Source organism: Dromiciops gliroides, chromosome 2, assembly GCF_019393635.1.
Source record: "Dromiciops gliroides isolate mDroGli1 chromosome 2, mDroGli1.pri, whole genome shotgun sequence".
Classification (NCBI taxonomy): domain Eukaryota; kingdom Metazoa; phylum Chordata; class Mammalia; order Microbiotheria; family Microbiotheriidae; genus Dromiciops; species Dromiciops gliroides.
This window is the reverse complement of record NC_057862.1, coordinates 173951860-173971651: the sequence shown is the minus strand read 5'-3', so window position 1 is coordinate 173971651 and position 19792 is coordinate 173951860.

Sequence of the window (19792 nt, the reverse complement as noted above, 5' to 3'; positions counted from 1 at the left end):
TATCATATTCCATGCCCTCTGGTTCTTTAATGTAGAAGCTGCTAGATCTTGCTTTATCCTTATTGGAGCTCCATAGTATTTGAATTCCTTTTTTCTAGCTGCTTGCAATATTTTCTCCTTGACTTGGGAGTTCTGGAATTTGGCTATAATATTCCTGGAGATTTTCCTTTTTGGATGTCTTTCAGGAGGTGATTGGTAGATTCTTTCAATTTCTATTTTGCCTTCTGCTTCTAGAATATCAGGGCAGTTTTCCCTCACAATCTCTTGGATGATGGTGTCTAAGCTGTTGTTTTGGTCATGATTTTCAAGTAGTCCAATGATTTTTCAAATTATCTCTCCTAGATTTATTTTCCAGACCAGCTGTTTTTCCAAGGAGATATTTCACATTGCCCTCTATTTTTTTCATTCAATTGGATTTACTTTACTGTGTTTTGATTTCTCATAAGGTCATTAACTTCCATTTGTTCAATCCTAATTCTTAGGCAATTATTTTCATCAGACAATTTTTTAATCTCCTTTTCCATTTGGCTTTTCAAACTGTTGACTTTTTTCTCATGACTTCCCTGCATCACTCTCATTTCCCTTTCCATTCTCTCCTCCTTTTCTCTACATCTTCTTTCTATTTCTCCTACTTTCTCTTCAAAGTCCCTTTTGAGAGCTTCCATGGCCTGAGACCAGTTCGTATTTTTCTTGGAAGCTTTGGATGTTGGAGCTTTGACCCTGTTATTATCTTCTTCTTATAGGTTTTTAAAAGAGACCTCAGAATCAATCAATGAAAAAGCATTTAAGTGCTTACTATGTTTCGGGGATAAAAATACAAAAAGTCCTTGCCCTCAAGTATCTTGCATTAAAATAAGGAAAGATAACATAATGTAGGAAGGTTATAAGTAGGGAGGAATAACTTCCAGGAATATCATAGTGTTGATTGATTATCATTCACAAAGCTAGGAGTGGAAAGGTGGGGAAACCAGGGAGAAATAGTGTATTGTTTCATTGTTGTTATTTTATTTTTATGAAATTTTCTAATTTTCCTATTATTTGTTTTTTGACCTACCAATTTTTAAGAATTAAATTATTTCAATGACAATTATGTTTATTAGTAGTGGTATTATTTTTTGCAAGGTAATGAGGGTTAAGTGACTTGCTCACCTAGTAAGTGTCAAATGTCTGAGGCCGGATTTGAACTCAGGTCCTCCTGAATCCAGGGCCTGTGCTCAATGACAATTATTTTTTTTAAATTTTTGTTGCAGTTCAGTTGTTTCAGTCATGTCTGACCCTTTGTGACCTCATTTGGAGTTTTCTTGGCAAAGCACTGGAGTCTTTTGCCATTTCCAATTCCAGATCATTTTACAGACTAGGAAACTGAAGCAAACAGGTTTACGTGCCTCCCTCACAGCTAGTAAATGTCTGAGGTAGGATTTGAACTCAGGAAGAGGAGTCTTCCTGACTCTATCCTCTGCTCTACCTAACTGTCCTATTAATTTTTATACCTTTCTTCAAAGATCCTTTACTTACTATGATTATATTACATTATGGCCAATAAAGGACATGCTTAATATTTATACTTCATATTTGTCAGAGAAATTTTTATAACTCTTTACACGGCTTCTTAGACTTTTTACATTCATGACCTGAGAAATTTTTACATGACTCTGGGTATATAGGTATATGAAATAAGTATACATAACTTTATACTGTTGTCAAATTTTTCACAACCCCCACATTCAGTTATGTGACCCCCATATAGTGTCATGACCCACAGTTTAAGAAGTTTTGCCCTAGTATGTGGTTGATTTTTGTAAAGGTTCCATGTACAGCTAAGAAATATATACATGATGTCCCTAAAATATTAGTGCAAGTCCATGTACTTTTAAGCATCAATAGCTTAAAAGTGCACTAAACTTTGGGGACATCCTGTGTATACCCCATTTTATTCCCATTCAATAATTGCCATAGATTTTTGTGTGTGTGTGTGAGGCAATTGGCGTTAAATGACTTGCCCAGGGTCACACAGCTAGTAAATGTTAAGTGTCTGAGGTCGGATTTGAACTCAGGTCCTCCTGAATCCAGGGCCGGTGCTCTATCTACTGCACCACCCAACTGCTCTGCCATAGATTTTTAATATCTAACTTTCATAATGTCACAGTTAGGTTCTTAAATTCTTTCATGCTTATCTTTTTGCAAGATTTAGCTAGATTTATGTTTGTTGTTGTTGTTGTCATTCTTGCTGTTGCCTCTTGATCGCTCAGAAACCAGAAACGCTGATGGCCTTTCCCCCCAAATTGACTGATTTATTGATTTTTCTTTTTCAGTAGGTAAAAGAACACATTCTTTGCCTCATTTCTTATCTAGCCTTAATCACTGGGCATTGCCTCAGGCAAATTGAAACCTGTGAAAGGCCTGTGGAGATAGCCACCTCCTCTTGGTTGTTTTTATCATTGTTATTTCTGGTGCATTTTCATAACTTTTCTGGGGTGTCTGTGAGGAATCTGGGCTCTTCTAGGTCCCAGTGTTTGATAACTTTAAAGAAAGTAGTGTCAATTAGAGGTTGGAGTCATAAAAAATGTAAGAACTATTTTTTTTTTAGTATTTTCAATCATCCAAAAATATTCATAATTTCCAGCATACATGGAATGAAATACTTTTTCAATATAGAGATATGGCAGAAGAGATGAAAACATAAGCACAGGATAAGGTAGGTATTATCCGTGTTGTTCTGTCTGCTACTGTAGATGTACCTTATAAATATGCTTTCATTAAGTTGACAAAGGATTAAATTAAATAATAATTCACCTATTGGGGGCAGCTAGGTGGCACAGTGGATAAAGCACTGGCTCTGGATTCGGGAGGACCTGAGTTCAAATCCAGCCTCAGATACTTGACACTTACTAGGTGAACAAGTCATTTAACCCTCATTGCCCTGCAAAAATAAATAAATAAATACATAAATTGATTGATTAATCGATCAATTGACTAATAAATAAATTAATAATAATTCACCTATTAAAAGCAGCTATTTTATTCACCTGTGCTCTCTGAAACATCCCTCCACTATACCAGCCACCTTCTCACGCTCTTAAATTTCTGGAGGTACTTCCATTTTGTTTAGGGGCCCAAGGCAGCAATATTTCCATATCCCTAGCAGCTCTGTTTCTAAGACTTCAGATTTTGACACCATCCCCTGCACCAGTACTTCTCCTGATCCTTTTCAGCTCCTCCCTTTATGTTTTGTGAGTTGTCTTCCACCATCAAAATGTAAGTTTCTTGAGGGTAGGGACTATGTTTTGCTTTGCTGGTCTTTGAATATCTAGCGATTAGCACAATACCTGGTAAGCACTTAATCAGTGCTTATTGTTGGATTGACTGTGCAGCAGTCTTTGAAAAAGAAATGCAAAGATCACTGCAAGATAGCAAATTGTCTTAGAACTGTGTCCAGTCAGCCAAGTGAATTATGTTACATTCATTGTTTTGTGACTTTAAAACTTGGCAAGAAAATACTACAATCCTAAGAGACTTCATTTAACATAGATTCTAAAGAGTGGGGAACTCTATTGTAAAATTTCTGACTAGATAACATTGGCAGGTACTTCAAAATTAAAGATTTCCCACTCTGTATATTTCACTATGTATAAAACTTTGGAAAAGGTCAGGATCAGAAAAGTTTCTTAAAAATTGCCCAGGGCCCCTATTAACCTCTTAGACCCATATATGATAACACCCTGACTCATCAGCTAGACAAATGGGAAATTGCTCCAGAGCTGAAAGAATGTATTTATTCTGAGCATATTTAATGAATGTATTTGTTGCTTGCCAGACGTAGCATCTAAGGCAATTGATTACCATTCTAGAGCTAGCAGTTCCTGGGAACATTCTAAATGCAAAATGCCCCTGAAGCCCTTCAGTCCTACATTCAGGCACTGCCATCTTTGAAAAGCTTGAAACTGCTGGCTGCAAGGAAACTCTGAGTGAGAACCCTGTGCACCAGAATTGACAGAGGGCAGCAGAAAGCCTCCAAGCTGTCTTCCAGTCAATGCAAAAAGTAATTAATCGCAGCTGCCTGTTTTTGTTGCCGAGCTGGGGAAATGTCACTGCATACAGAAATTTCCAAGAGAATGACAAGGCCTTTCCATAATTTCTCCAGCCTAAACTGAAATGAGATGAGCTCATTGTTGTCCGTTTGGGGTAATGAGTAGCTGGGGGAACTTTTTTCTGGGGAAGATAAGCGGGCTTGGATTTCAAGTTCCACACCTTTTCTGTGTTTCACCTAGGATCAAAGCAGTTATTCCAGCATGTGGAAAAATACTGTTGTATGGCTGGCTCTTCCCAGGCACTTTATGCCATTCATCAGTTGGGTGTTTCTCTAGGTAGTTTTGTGAGAAATCTTCTGTTAGAGTCAATCTGTTCTTCATGGGGAGACTGGCAAGAAAGACAGTTACAGGGGAGAAAAAAAAACAAAATGGCAACTCAGGAAGTGGGTCATGGTCTGCCACGATCCATCATTTTTGTACATACCTTTCAAAAGTAACTGCCTAAATACATGAAAGTTTTCATGTGCATTGTATATGAGTAAAAAGGGAAAGGTAGAATGGGATATGGATGTCTCTGCTTTCAAAATGAAAGCTTAGGATAATGTTAGTGAAAAAGAAATCAGTGCTTTGAGAAATTGTAGGATTTTATTTAGATAAAATCATGGTGTATATAATATATTCATATATATCTGTGCATACATTCATGTGTGTATCTCGAAATAGGCATATGTATATAGAAATATAAAACACACACATATATCTGTATATATGATGTGTGTGTACAGTTATATTTCTATGTATACACAGACACCTATATATACATAAGTTTATGTACATAAGTATCTATGTATATACACACAAACAAAGTATACACATACACACATACATATGTTCATACATATATGTGTACACCTGTGTATACATGCATGTGTGCATAAATGGATACACACATCTATTTCATGAACCAAAGCCTTAGCTTTGCAAAAAAGAAATGTTTAGGATTTTAAGGAAGATTCAAGATTGAGATGTCATAAGAAACTTTGATTAAGGGATAAAATAAGGGTTTTCTCTTTTCTACTGACAATATTCTTCTACCTCCCAATATTTGAAAGTTAGAGAAAGTTTTATTTTGGAAAAATAGTCACCATGGAAGAAAAGCACCTTCATCATTTATAGCAATTATTCACTTTTTAAAATCAAACTTTATAAATTGTAATGTTTTTCTCATAAGAACTAGGTCATTATTCTTATTTCATAGCTTAGGAAACTGAAGCTTAGTAGGGTTAAGGGTCTTTTTCACTGTCATGCAGATAGTAAGCCACAGACCCAGGACTCAGACCCAAGATATAAGACTCAAAGAACATTGATCTTTGCCCTGATTTTAGCCACTATTGACCATTACTTTGTTCTCCAGTCATATGATTTGAGGTCTACTTACTCTAGACTAGTGAATTTATAAAGAGTGCTGCTTCTCTTCCCCTTTTTATTCCCTAGTACAGAACAGTACAAGCCTCAGGGCTCAGTGGTCATCTAGGCCAAGCTATAATCCTGACCAGCTCCTTATTGAGCCTCATGTGTTCTTTGACATAGCACGAAATAGGTCAAAGAAGGACCCAAGTATCTGTCATTGCACATATTGTTATAGCCCTTTCTTTTATAGCAATTAATTATAGATAAGTGAGAAGAGAGGCCTAGAAGTTGGGGAATGATGGAATACATCATGCTATATGATTATAATTGACTACTATCATGCCACAAGAAACACTAATAATAGCTAACATTTATTTATTTAGCTCTTTTATGTGCCAGGAAATGGATATGAAGATTTCAGGGAAATTTGGGAAGACTTTGAAAGGATGCAGAATAAAACAAGCAGAACCAGCAGAATAATTTATACTGAACCACAATAATATAAGGCAAATTATATTGAAAGTCACGGATTCCAAGACAACCCTGAAGGACTTATGATGAAAAATGCTATCTCCAGAGAAAGAACTGATAGAGTCTGAATATAGATCAAAGCATACTTTTTTACTTTATTTTTCTTGGTTTTATGGTCAGTGTTTTCTTTTACAACATGACTAATATGAAAAATGTTTTACATGACCACACATGTATAATCTATATAAAATTCCTTTGCTTCTCAATGAGGGGGGTGAGGACAACTGAGATAATTTAGCACTCAAAATTAAAAAAAAACACCAAATAAACAATTTTTTTAAATGAAAGCCTTAGATCCTCTGATCAAGGCAAAGAGAAACTATTAATTTAGGGAATTGACAGTGAAATATTCTTCCCTTCTCTCAGCTGAGAGATAGTAGAGTAGATGTGAATGCACATGACCAATGTGTTGATTTCTTTTGCCTAGATATATTGCTTTGTTGAGATGATGGTATACAATAGTGTTGGTGGCAGCGGTGGTGGTGATTAGGGAGGGGGGAGCTATTAGGAAGTGACAACATAAAACAAGCACAATAATACATTTGTTCAAGATTTATTAAAAGGAAGCATTTTTAAAACTCAAGCAACTTCATAAACTAGCACTAAATTAGACTATAGAGAGACAGACAGACAGATAGATGATAGATAGAGAGATAGATGATAGCTAGCTAGCTAGATAATAGACAGAATTTATAAAGCACCTAACATATGTCAGACACTGTGATAAATACTAGGGATAATAAGTATCAGCAAGTAAGACAATCCTTGTTCTCAAGGAGCTTACATTCTTATGGGGAAAAAATAATACACAAAGAGGAACTAGAAGTGAGGGGGCAAGGAGAAGTAAGCAGGGGCATGGTATGGAGATGGTAGGACATAAGATGGAGGCTGGGATCCCAGCAGGGGAAGATCATCAATCAGGATTCAGTGGTTGTCACTATCTTATAATTTGTCTTTAACAAATGAAGATAGAAATAAGGAACATGGAAATGTATTCATACAAAGCAGTTATTTCTTGTAGGCTTTCACTTTCCAGCTTTGCTATTTTCTCCTAACTTTTCCTATATTCTGTGCATCTGGATACTTCAGGGAATCAACAAATAAGGAAAAGAGAAAGAAAGACTTTGGGAAAGTAGTCCATTTGGATTAAAACTGGAGAGGGATAGAAAACACATCCTTAAGTAACAATTTCCAAAGGCAGAAATGCTGTTTTCTGTCTCAATAAACAATCATTCTTTGTCTTAGTTTTTGACATGTCTTTCTTCGCTGTTAGAGCACACCCTCAGGAGGCTTCTTCCTTTTCCACTCTCAGCTAATCATGGTGGCTGACTGTAAAGAGGAAGGGGAGTAAAGGTTTAACTTTTCTTTCTCTGGCCACACCTGAATTCTAAGTTTTCTTTCTTTGGTTGGGGTTGGGGCAGAAGGGAAATCTGACAAGAACCTGAGAATGTACTATAGCTCTATTCCTACTTTTAACCTTGAACTTTAGTCACCCAGTAATGGAAAACATTAGTGAGTTCTGGCCTTGGGAATAGAGGCAAATTTTTCATCTGTCTTCTTAATCATTTCCTTACCAGTAGGTTTGGTTCTGCTAATCAGGACCATAGCTTTCTTTCTCTTTCTTTTTTAGGCCTAGCAGGATGGTTCATTGGTGACCACACTCAAGCAATTAGCATTTATTTATTAAGCACCTTCTACTATTTGTTAGGTACTATGCTAAAAACTGGGGATAAAAAGAAAGGCCAAAAAAGATTCTTTTCTCAAAGAGCTCACGCTCTAATGGGAGAGACAATATACCAATAACGACATATGAATGGGATATATACTGGATAAATTGAAGGTCATCTCAAAGGGGAAGCACTAGGATTAAAAAAGACTGTGGGGGCAGCTAGGTGGCGCAGTGGATAGAGCACCAGCCCTGGAGTCAGGAGTACCTGAGTTCAAATCCAGTCTCAGACACTTAACACTTATTAGCTGTGTGACCCTGGGCAAGTCACTTAACCCCAATTGCCTAACTAAAAAAAAAAAAAAAAAGACTGTGGAAGCCTTTTGAAAGAAGTGGAACTTTAGTGTGTGACTTAAAAAAAGCCAGTGAAGCTAGGAGGGAGAGATGAAGAGGAAGAACATTCTAGGCCTGGGGGTAAGACAGTAAAAATGCCCCAAGTTGAGAGCTGCAGTATCATGGGTGATAAATACCAATGAAGCCAGTGGCACTGGATCATAAAATCCATGAAAAGGAGTAAGGTGGAAAATGATTGGAAAGGGGGGAAGAAGCCATGTTGTGAAGAGTTTTGAAAGCCAACAGAGCATTTTCTATTTGATTCTGTAGAAGGAGGAGTCACTGGAGTTTATTGAATAGGAAGGTGATGATATGGTCAGATTGGTGTTTTAAGATTAACTTGACATGTAACTGGAAATAATAAAATACTTTTATGATTAAAAAAAGATTCATTTGATAGGTGAGCAGAGTTAGTTCAGTCTTGAGGCAGGGAAACCAACTAGAAGCCTACTAAAAGATTCCAGCGGGGCAGTTAGGTGGAACAGTGGATAAAGCACTGGCCCTGGATTCAGAAGGACCTGAGTTCAAATCCAGCCTCAGACACTTGACAGTAGCTGTGTGACATTGGGCAAGTCACTTAACCCTCATTTCCCAGGGAAAAAAAAAAGATTCCAGGAGGGAGGTTATAAGGGCCTTCACCAGGGTGGTGGAAGTATCATATGAGAGAAGGGCCATATCCTAGAGATATAATGAAGGTAGAAATGGCAAGACTAGTTCATTGATTGGATATAGGGTGATAGGGGGAATGAGCATTTGAGGATGATACCTACAATGTGAGCCTGGGTGATTGAGACAATGGTGGTTCCCTAGACAGTAATAGGGAAGCTAGGAAGAAGGACTGGGTTTGTTTTTTTTTGGGGGGGGGGTTAGGAGGGAATAATGAGTTCTGCTTTGAACATATTGAGCTTAAAATATCTACAGGACATCTGATTCAAGATGCTTAAAATACAGCTGAATTTGGAGTTTAGAGGACCTGAGTTCAAATCCTAGCAAATCATATAACTTTTCTCAGATATGATTTCCTTTTCTACAAAATGAGAAGGCTAGACTAGAAAATCTCCAATATGCTTTCTAGAGTTAAATGGATGACCTTGAGGTTGTCAGAACCACACAGAACTTCCTTCCCCTATCCCTTCCCTGCAGAGGACCTTCTCCAATTTTTATAGAGTAGTATTACACTTAATCCTCAAGTTTTCTTCCACATATGGGATAAAAAGTGCTTCTCCTTTTTTTTTAGCAGTGTCTTGATTCCTTCCTCTTTCCTTACCACCCAGTGTTGTAGTTTCCCCTTCACTCTTTTTTTTTTTTTTTTTTTTGGTGAGGCAATTGGGGTTAAGTGACTCATCCAGGGTCACACAGCTAGTAAGTGTTAAGTGTCTGAGGTCAGATTTGAACTCAGGTCCTCCTGACTCCAGGGCCGGTGCTCTATCCACTGTGCCACCTAACTGTCCCTCCCCTTCACTCTTATTCAGGGATCACACTACCTATCCGGTCAAAATGACAACTCTGATGTGGGTGTGTCTTCCTGATGATCCAGGTGAGGCAGTTGGGTTATATTTGACTTCTTTCCCTAGAGAAAAAGGAGAATAAACAGACAGATATAGCCATGGTGAATAGTATAGAAATGTAGTTATTTATGACCAATAAATTGTACCAATCTGCATGTATATCTTTATCTAGATTACTCTTGATCAATATATTCAGCCATGCATTGGGGCTACTTACACTAGATTGCTGCACTTAGAAACTTGGAATCAGGAAGAACTTGTTTCAGATCTTTGTTTTATTACTTTTTATCTATATAATCTTAGACAAGTCACCTAACCCCATGGAACCTCATTTAACTCATTTAGGGAAGTGAAATAATAATGTTCATAGTAATGATATGAATATAATAATAGAACCTTCCTTGAGATACTATATAAATGTTAGTAGTTATTATCATTATGATTTTTAAAAATTTTACTGAACCGTATCCTTATAAGATTATACTTCTAGATCCAGAAGTAACCCCAGAGGCCATCTAGTCCAACCCCCTCAATTTACTGATAATAACTAACAAATTTGGGTATCAACCCCCTGGTATTTGTTTAGAGGGTGGGCTTACATGTCTCTCATATATGTGTGTGTATGTGTACACATACATATATATATATACATAAATATACACATACATATTTATTAACTTATTTATTTTCAACATTTCTTTTTAAATTTGGCATCCCAGATTCTGTCTTCCCATCCCACCCCTTATCTGACCACTTAAGAAGGCAAACACTGTGGTATCAATTATACATGTGAAATCATGTAAAACATATTTCCATATTAGCAATATCACAAAAAAGTAAAAAAATAAGGTTTTGTTCAGACAAAACCAAGGCAGCCAAAATTGAAAGGAAAGCAGAGGGGGACAACTAGGTGGCATAGTGGATAAAGCACTAGCCCTGGATTCAGGAAGACCTGACCTCAAATCTGTCCCGAGACACTTGACACTTACTACCTGTGTGACATTGGGTAACTCACTTAACCCTCATTGCCCTAAAAAGAGAGAGAGAGAGAGAGAGAGAGAGAGAGAGAGAGAGAGAGAGAGAGAGAGAGAGAGAGAGAGAGAGAAAGGAAAGCAGAAAGCTGAAAGCTGGGGGAAATTTTTTTTAGCAAGTGTCTGTTAAAGTCCTCCTTTCTCAAATACGTAGAGAACGGTGTCAAATTTATAAGAATATAAGTCAATCCCTAATTGATAAATGGTGAAAGGATATGAACAGGCAGTTTTGCTACAAAAAAAAAAAAAACCAAAGTTATCTATAGTCATATGAAAAAAATTCTCTAAATAGCTATTGATTAGTAAAATAAAAGTTAAAAGAACTCTGAGGTACCACTTCATATCTATTAGGTTGACTAATCTGAGAGAAAAGGAAAATGATAAATTTTGGAGGAGATGTGGGAAAATTGGGACACTAATGGTAGAGTTGTGAACTAATTCAACCATTCTGGAGAGCAATTTGTAACTATGACCAAAACCTATAAAGCTGCATACCTTTCATCCAGCAATATAACTATGTACTAAAGAGATTTTTTTAAGATAAAAGGATTTATTTGTATAAAAATATTTATAGCAACTCTTTTTGTAGTATCAAAGAATTGGAAATTGAGAGAATGTTCATCAGTTGGGGAATGGATAAATAATTTATGGTATATGAATGTGATGAAACACTATTATGGTATAAGATGTGACATGCAGGATGATTAAAAAACAACAACAACCTGGAAAGGTTTAAATGAACTGATGCAAAGTAAGGTGAGCAGAACCAGAACATTGTATACAGTAACAGCAATGTTGTATAATGACCAACTTTGAATGGCTTAGCTATTCTCAGAAATGCAATGATCTAAGACAGTTCTAAAGGCTTCATGATGAAAAAACAAGATATCCACCTACAGATAAAGAACTAATAGAGTCTGAATGTAGATCAAAGCATACTATTTTTCACTTTATTTTTTTATTTTTTTCTGTTTTTTTCACACCATGACTAATATGGAAATAATTTTGCATGATTATACATGTATAACTGATATCACATGGCTTCGCATCTCAAGGAGGCATAGGGATAGGAATGACGTGAGACAATTTGAATTTTAAAAAAATTTAAATGAATGTTAAAATAGTTTTACATAAAATTAGAAAAATAAAATATTCATTAAAACAGAGAAATTATACTTAAATTATTAAAGTAAATTATGCATTCACAGTTATTATTTCTATGTATTTCTCTTTTTCTTTTTTTCTTCCTCCTCCTCCTCTTCCTCCTCCTCCTCTTTCTTCTTCTTCTTCTTCTTCTTCTTCTTCTTCTTCTTCTTCTTCTTCTTCTTCTTCTTCTTCTTCTTCTCCTTCTCCTCCTCCTTCTCCTCCTCCTCCTTGTTCTCTACCTTCTTTCCCCTTCTTGTCTCACCTTGCCTTATCTTTCCTCTCCTCTCCTTCTCTCTCCTTTCCTTTCCTTCCTCTCTTTTATTTTGCCTAGTCCCTCCTCCAAAATTGGTTTTGCTTGTGACCACTGCCTCTCTTAATCCACCATCCCTTTTATCATTCTGCCACATATCTCTTATCCCATACCATCCTATTTTCTTATTGGGTAAGATAGATGGTCTATGCCTCACTGAATACACAGACAAACACACACACACACACAAACACACACACACTTCTGTCTTCTTGAACCAATTTAGATGAGAGTGATGTTCAAACATTCCATGACACCCCTTATTTTCCTCTCCACCATAAAAACTACCTAGCATGCCTCTTTCATATGAGAAAATTTCTCCATTCTGCCTCAACCTTCCCCCTTCTCCCAGTGTATCCCCTATATTGGAATGATCCCAACATAATTGAATCATACCCATGTCTTCTGTCCATGTTGACTCCTTTTAGCTGCCCTAATAATGATAAAGTTCTTAGGAGTTACATGCATCATCTTCCTCTATAGGAATATGAAGAATTTAACTTTATTAAGTCCCTTATGATTACTCTTTCATGTTTACCTTTTTATGCTTCTTTTAAATCATCTGTTTGAATGTCAATTTTTCTATTCATTTCTGGTCTTTTCATCAGGAATTTTTGAAAATTCTCTATTTCATTAAATATCCATCTCCCTCCCCCCACAAGATTATATTCAGTTTTGCTGGATAGGTGGCTCTTGTTTATAATCCTAGGGTGTTTTTTGTTTTGTTTGTTTTATTTTGTTTTGGTTTGTTTTGGGTTTTTTTTGAGTTTCTTGCCTTTTGGAATATCATATTCCTAACCATCCATTCCTTTAATGTGGAAACTGTTAAATATTGTGTGATTTTGAATGTGGGTCTGTGACATTTTAATTGTTCCTTTTTGGATGCTTGTGATATTTTTTCCTTGACTTGGAAGCTTTGGAATTTGGCTATAATATTTCTGGGAATTTTCATTTTGGAATCTCTTTTAAGAATTGATCTGCATATTCTTTTAATTTCTATTTTACCTTCTAGATCTAAAATATTGGGCAAGTTTTTCTTGGTAATTTATTAAAATATAATGTCTAGGGTTTTTTGGTTGTTTGGTTGTTTTACCATGTATCTTTTTTCATATATCCTTTAGAGATGATTTGGATATTTATAAAAGTCAAAATGACTTGTTTTCTCAGTCATTCTTAAAACAATATTTTTGTTACAATATTATTTTTTCTTTTTTTTGTTTCTAGTCATTTCACTCTTCATTATTTCATGCAAGTTTTTCCATGTTTTTCTAAGACAATTGAGGTCATCATTTTTATTGCACAGCAGGTATTATCACAATCATATATCTAATTTGGCCCTCCCCCACTTGATGGGCATCCTTGAGATGTCCAGTTCTTTGCCACCACAGAGAGCTTCTATAAACATTTTAGAACATATTAGTTTTTCTCCTTTTCCCTTAATCATCTTTGTTCCCCCAATTTTTCCTTTAACACTCATTTCTTTCTTTAACTCTTTCAAGTTCTTAGTTTTGAGTCCAATTAGCATTATTCTCTGAGACTGTACTTTTAGCTGTTTCATGTTATTGTTTTCTAAGTTTATGTATTGGTCTTTCCTACAACTGTAGTATATTTTTATGGTCAAGTTCTTGTTTTTGTTGCTTGCTTATTTTCCTGGTCCATTTCTTGACTTTGAACTTTATGTTAAAGTTGGGTTCGGCTCATCTGGAGGTAGGGACTATAATACTTAGGCTTGAACCTTTTATTGTGCTGCTGCTTTCAGAGCTAGCTCTTGGGGTCTTCAAGTTTTCAGTGCTTCCAAGGCAGTGTTAGCCTGTTCTCCTTGTCTGTGCTCTGGTCTTTGCCCAGTAATGGTCCTTGTCCCTACAATTACAAGTGCTAGCAATCCTCTTGGCCCTGCAACTGTGATCAGAGCCTCTGTTCCCTTGTAACTGATTTCAAGAGCTCCTCTCCACTGTAAAACTGTGACCGAGGATATTCTTTATGGATAATAGCATTGCCAATCAGTGCTAGCTATACCCAGTGCCATTAAAGGGTCCCCTGAAATTTCTTTCTCCTGGATCTATTTTCGAGGTCAGATGTTTTTCCAAGAAGATATTTCACATTGCCCTCTATTTTTTATAAATTTGGATTTGTTTTATTGTGTCTTGGTTTCTCATAATGTAACTAGCTTCCATTTGTTCAATCCTAATTCTTACACAATTATTTTCTTCAGAGAGCTTTTCCATTTAGCTTTTCAAGCTGTTGATTTTTTTCTCATAACTTTCCTGCATCACTCTCATTTTTTCTGCTACCTCTCTTACTTTATCTTCAAAGTCCTTTTTACATGCTTCTATGGCCTGAGACCAATTCATATTTTTCTTGGATGCTTTGGATGTAGGAGCCCTGATGTTGCTATCCTCTTATGAGGGTACACCTCAATCTTCCTTGTTCCTAAAGAAACTTTCTATGGTCTACAACTTTCTCTGTCTGCTCATCTTGCCCACCTATTTCTTGACTTTTAACTCTTTCTTAAAGTGGGGAACTGCTTCTAGGCTGCACTATCTCAAGCTTCAGGGGGTCCAAGGTGGTACAATTTAAGGAGTGGCAGATTCTTCACTTGCCTGGCCTGTGTTCTGATCTGTAAAGACCCCCCAAGTCAACTTGCTCTTCAACCAGGAAACAAAATTTTATTTTGCTGGGTTGAAAGCTCTGTTGAACCTGTACTCCTCCCCCACCTGGGCCTGCCACTCAAGATTGCTTCCTGACTCCCAGAAGCTGGGGTAGAACTACTGAATTCTACCTCAGATCTAGCAGAGACCCCTGTATTCTTCCCCTGGCCAACCTTGGTCAGCAGACCAAGAATTTAGTCCTAGAGGACACCAGGAATGCAGTTGATTCAGAGGCTCCAGGGGTAACTTTCTCTGGCATGGCTGGCCTGGGGCTGGATCTGTGTTAGCACAATTGTGGGATTGGGCTCCACTCCCACCCCAATACAGCAGACCCCTCTTGTGGACCTTCTAAGTTGTCTTTTGTTGGATAATGGTCTCTGCCATCCCTTTGTGGGTTCTGCTGCTCCAGGAATTGTCTTATGGCATTATTTAGAGTTTTTTGGAGTGACCATGTCATGAGTTCCAAGAGATTACTGCCTGTCCTCCACCATCCTGAAATCTCTTTCCGACCAGTTGTCCTACCCCTTATAGTCTCTTGGATTAGAACTCCCAAAATTGCTGCTGTTGCACTTTGGGCCTTATCCCTCTCATAACTCCCCTAAGTGTTACAGATCTCTCCTTCAGTTGTACTAAGTTATCCTAGACTGGAAAAATATTTCCCTCTGGCCTTTTGTTGTCTCTATCACTCCAAGATTTGATTTTGGGTGTTATATTAAAAAAATTGGAAGGGAATTTGGGGACAGTTAATTTTGGGTCCTAACCTATACTCCACCATCTTGACTCTATCCTATCATAATCCAGTTCTTAACACTATTTAAGAAGTGATCTTTGTCTTTTTCCCTCTCTTTTTTTTTTAAAAAGAAATCCTTATTGTGGGGACAGCTAGGTGGCACAGTGGGTAAAGCACTGACCCTGGATTCAGGAGGACCTGAGTTCAAATCTGGCCTCATACACTTGACACTTGCCAGCTGTATGACCCTGGGCAAGTCACATAATCCTCATTGCCCTGCAAAAAAAAATCATCACTGCCCCAAAGAAAGTCTATTTATTTTATGGTTGAAGAAACTGAGATCTAGAGAAATTGAAGTGGCTTGTTTAAAGTCACATAGGTGGAAAATGGAAGGGGGAGGCTAACTTCATATCCATTTTTCTTTCACACTGTATCACTCTGCCTTCCCTGTATGGTTCAGATGGAATGAAAAATGGACTAGACACTATGATTTAAATTTCAAATTTAGCAAAGTGGTATACTGAGTCATGGGCTAAGTTGTTAGGTAACTCCCACATTAGCAGGTAATGAATAGTGGTTTGAGCTTTCTGTAGTCAGTCATTTGTGATTTTACAGAATCTCGTAAGTGCTTAATAGAAATCTAATCTTTTCCTTTTTTTCCTCTTCCTGATTTTCTGCCTTTTCAAAAACTACAGGATTGACTTGCAAAGTCACATCACCCTTTTGGTTGCAGGGAAGTTACTTAGAGGTCTATAGGTTTTTCTATTTCCTCTGACATTTATGTTTCCTCTTGTGTTCCTTCCCCTCATCTCCTGAAATAGGACATGTTCAGTGATATGAGATGTGTTGTCTGACAATGTAATCAATAGAGCAGAAACTTGGTTCAACCCTCCCTGGGACCTATGTCTCATATTCATAAAAGTAGTTATTACTTTGGGTGCTGCTAGCCTGCAGAGCTTCTCAATTCTTTATTAATTGCATCCCTCTGTTGCCCTAGATAGCAAAGAACAACTGTTTTATGAGTTTCCACATTTCCCCAAATCCAATAGCTTTACTTGCTCTGAATGGGTAAAAAAAAATCCACAAAACAACAACTGTTGTTTGTCTCATACAATTAAATTTCCGATATCAGTCTCAGAGGTGATGTTTTAAGGATAGGCAGAGTATTGGACTTAATGTCTGTATTATTTGTTGAAAGAGGAGTTTATTTTGGGGGAAAAGGAAAATCAGATAAGATAAATGCTGAACTAGGATGGGTAATTTAGAGACCCAAGTTCTTGTCTAAATTTTTCTGATGGTTTTCTGAGAAATGTTGAGTTAGTAGACATAGCTTTTCTCAAATGAAGAGAACTATATTAATTTACTGCCCCTCTGCCAACTCATATAATAAATAAAATTTTGAAAGCCAATTTTACTTTCTTTCTTGTGAAGTTTAAGATACAGTGTTACATAATAGATAGGGTGCTGGACCTGGACTCCACAAAGCCTGGGTTCAAATACTGCCTCTAATTTGGTGTAATCCAAACAATGTTAAGATTATACTTAAGTTTTGATGCATTTTCAAACCTTTCAATGAAATTACACGGTAACACCACATTTCATCTATCCATGATTTCCCCCTTCCCAGATTCTATTTGCACATAGTTCCTTATTTAAAATATTGTAAAAGATATTGTATTCATTTGTGTTTTGTAGGATATAGTATACTCTTATGTAAGTCAGTTCCTCTAGGAAAGGATTACTGTATTTCTTATTGATTTGAAAGACATCCTTTGGTCCAAAGTCTTTCCTATCACCTTTCTTCAATGTTTTTAAAAAGGTTTTCTTTTCTCCAAATTGAAACTTTATTCTGTTAATTATAATCTTATAATAGCCACTGCATAGTGGAAAAAGGACTGCACTTGAAATCAACAGTCTTGGGCTCACATTTTTTTTTTTTTTTAGTGAGGCAATTGGGGTTAAGTGACTTGCCCAGGGTCATACAGCTAGTAAGTGTTAAGTGTCTGAGGCCGGATTTGAACTCAGGTACTCCTGACTCCAGGGCTGGTGCTCTATCCACTGCGCCACCTAGCTGCCCCTTGGGCTCATATTTTAATGTTTATGGGCAAGTCAAGTTATCTCTCCCAGCCTCAGTTGTCTCATCTGTAAAATATTAATAGACCTATAATAACTGCCTTATTAAGTTGCTCTGAGTCTCAAATGAGATACAATATGCAAAGCATTTTGCAAATCTCAATGGACTATGTAAATGCTAATTCTTGTTATCACCCAAGCTACTGATAGCTGTCAAGCAAAATTCTTTCTAGTCAGTGGACAATCAAGAGACAGGAGAGTGCTGGCCAGATACCAGAGGGACAGCCTGCTCTTGCTATTGAGTTCCATTCCACAAACATTTATTGAGCTCCTACTATATGTAGGTACTACAATTAGGTATTGATTAGTGTGAATAATACAGTCCTTGAAGTGCAAGCACGTATTCAAATCTCCACTATTCTGTTATAATTCCATAAAATTTAGTAATTGATTCTAACAGATAAGTATTCAGAGTTGCAGAAACAGATTGGCAGCTGGTCTATAACATATTCTTAGTTGCCCAAGGTACCAAAAGGATAAGTGACTTGCTTATGGTTACACAGCCAGCATATAGTAGAATCAACCTTTGAATCCAGTTTGTGTTCCCTCTCCATCACCTGCTCTTATTTCCAGCCCATGTACCCATATTTTAAAAATCAAACTGTTAAATTCTATATGCAACCACTTTGGTTTCCTGAGACACCCTCCCCCTTCCAATTACAAGTCTTTCCCTTTGTGACTACAGAATTCCGTTCTTGAGAAATTTCCATTTCCTGCTGGCTGGCTTCCATAGTATTTTAGTCATAGGTCAACCTATGTTCCCTTTCTTGGAACCTTTTTAAAATATACTATCCAAAATAATGGTTTATATGTTAAACTATGTCCAACTTTCTTCCATTTGTCACAAACATAAAAATTCAGAAAAAGATATGCCCCAACTCTGTGTGGCCAAGTGTCAACACAAATACAAATATGGATGTGGTTACTATAAATGGGATATCATTATAATTGTTTTCTTCAATAGAGTTCTGGATAAGTGAGTGTTTTGAGAATTTCTGAATTTCAGGTTTGGGATTTTACAATTGTATTAAAAGAAAACTAGATATTTCTAGAGACATGAAGAAACTGAGATTTTGATCGTGATTAAGTTTGGAGGAAAACAACAAAAAGAAATTATTTATATAGCTTGGATGACAGAATACTAATAGAACACAGTGACAAGTATCATATGAGGAACAAACAAATTAAAAGTAGCTCAATTAAAGACAATGCCTTAAAGGAATAACAACGACATTAAAATGAAATTATCTCAGAGTAGTTTTACAGAAAAAAGTTGAATGCTACTTCAATCAAATATATTTTTAAATTAAAAAAAAAATCAATGTTTATTTCCAAGCAAGGGAATAAATATCAATTGGTGGTTGATTCCCTAGCCAGGATAAAGCCTAATTATTTAGGCAGTATATTTTTAAAATGAGTGAAGAGGTACCATCTGTGGTTCCATGTGTATCATGACTTAGTTTGGCTCAGTTAGTGTGTGGTAAAAAGGGAACTAAACTTGAAGTCAAGAGAGAAGTGTAAATCCTGCCTCTCACAGTTTTGTTATTTGACCATGGGCAGGCTAGGTGACACAGTACATAAAGTACTGGATATGGAGTCAGGAAGCTCTTAGTTTGCATCCTTATTCAGCCATTAGCTGTGTGACCCTATATAATGGACTTAGCCTCTATTTAACTCAGTTTCCTCATCTGTAAAGTGGGATAATAATAGTACCTACTTCCCAGGATTGTTGTGAATATAAAATAAGATAATATATATGACGTGTTTTGCAAACCTCAAAGTCCTAGGTAAATGTTAGCTATTATATAGTTATAAGCATTATTTAATGCCTCTGAGTCACAGTGTCTTTATTGGTAAAACAGAGGTAGCAATATCTGTGGTACCTTTACCATATGGTTGTTGTCGTAGTTGGATGGTAGTTTGGTAATTTGTATGTGAAACATTTCAGAAACAATAAAGTAACATGTAAATGTTAGCTGCTAGTAGTAGTAGTAGTAGTAGTAGTAGTAGTAGTAGTAGTAATAGTAGTAGTACTAGTAGTGGTTTTGGTGGTAGTGGTGGTAGTAATGATAATTTTTATTTCTTTTAATTTAGCTTCATTTGAAGGAAATGAATCCATGGCCTTAGACAGTTTCATTAAATTCAGACTCATTTCAGCTGGAGATGGTGAGAGGGTAGAAGTAACTCAGAACAACCCAAAGTCCCAAGAAAGGCAAATCATAGCATATGCCACACTGACAAGTTCAGTTCATCAATAA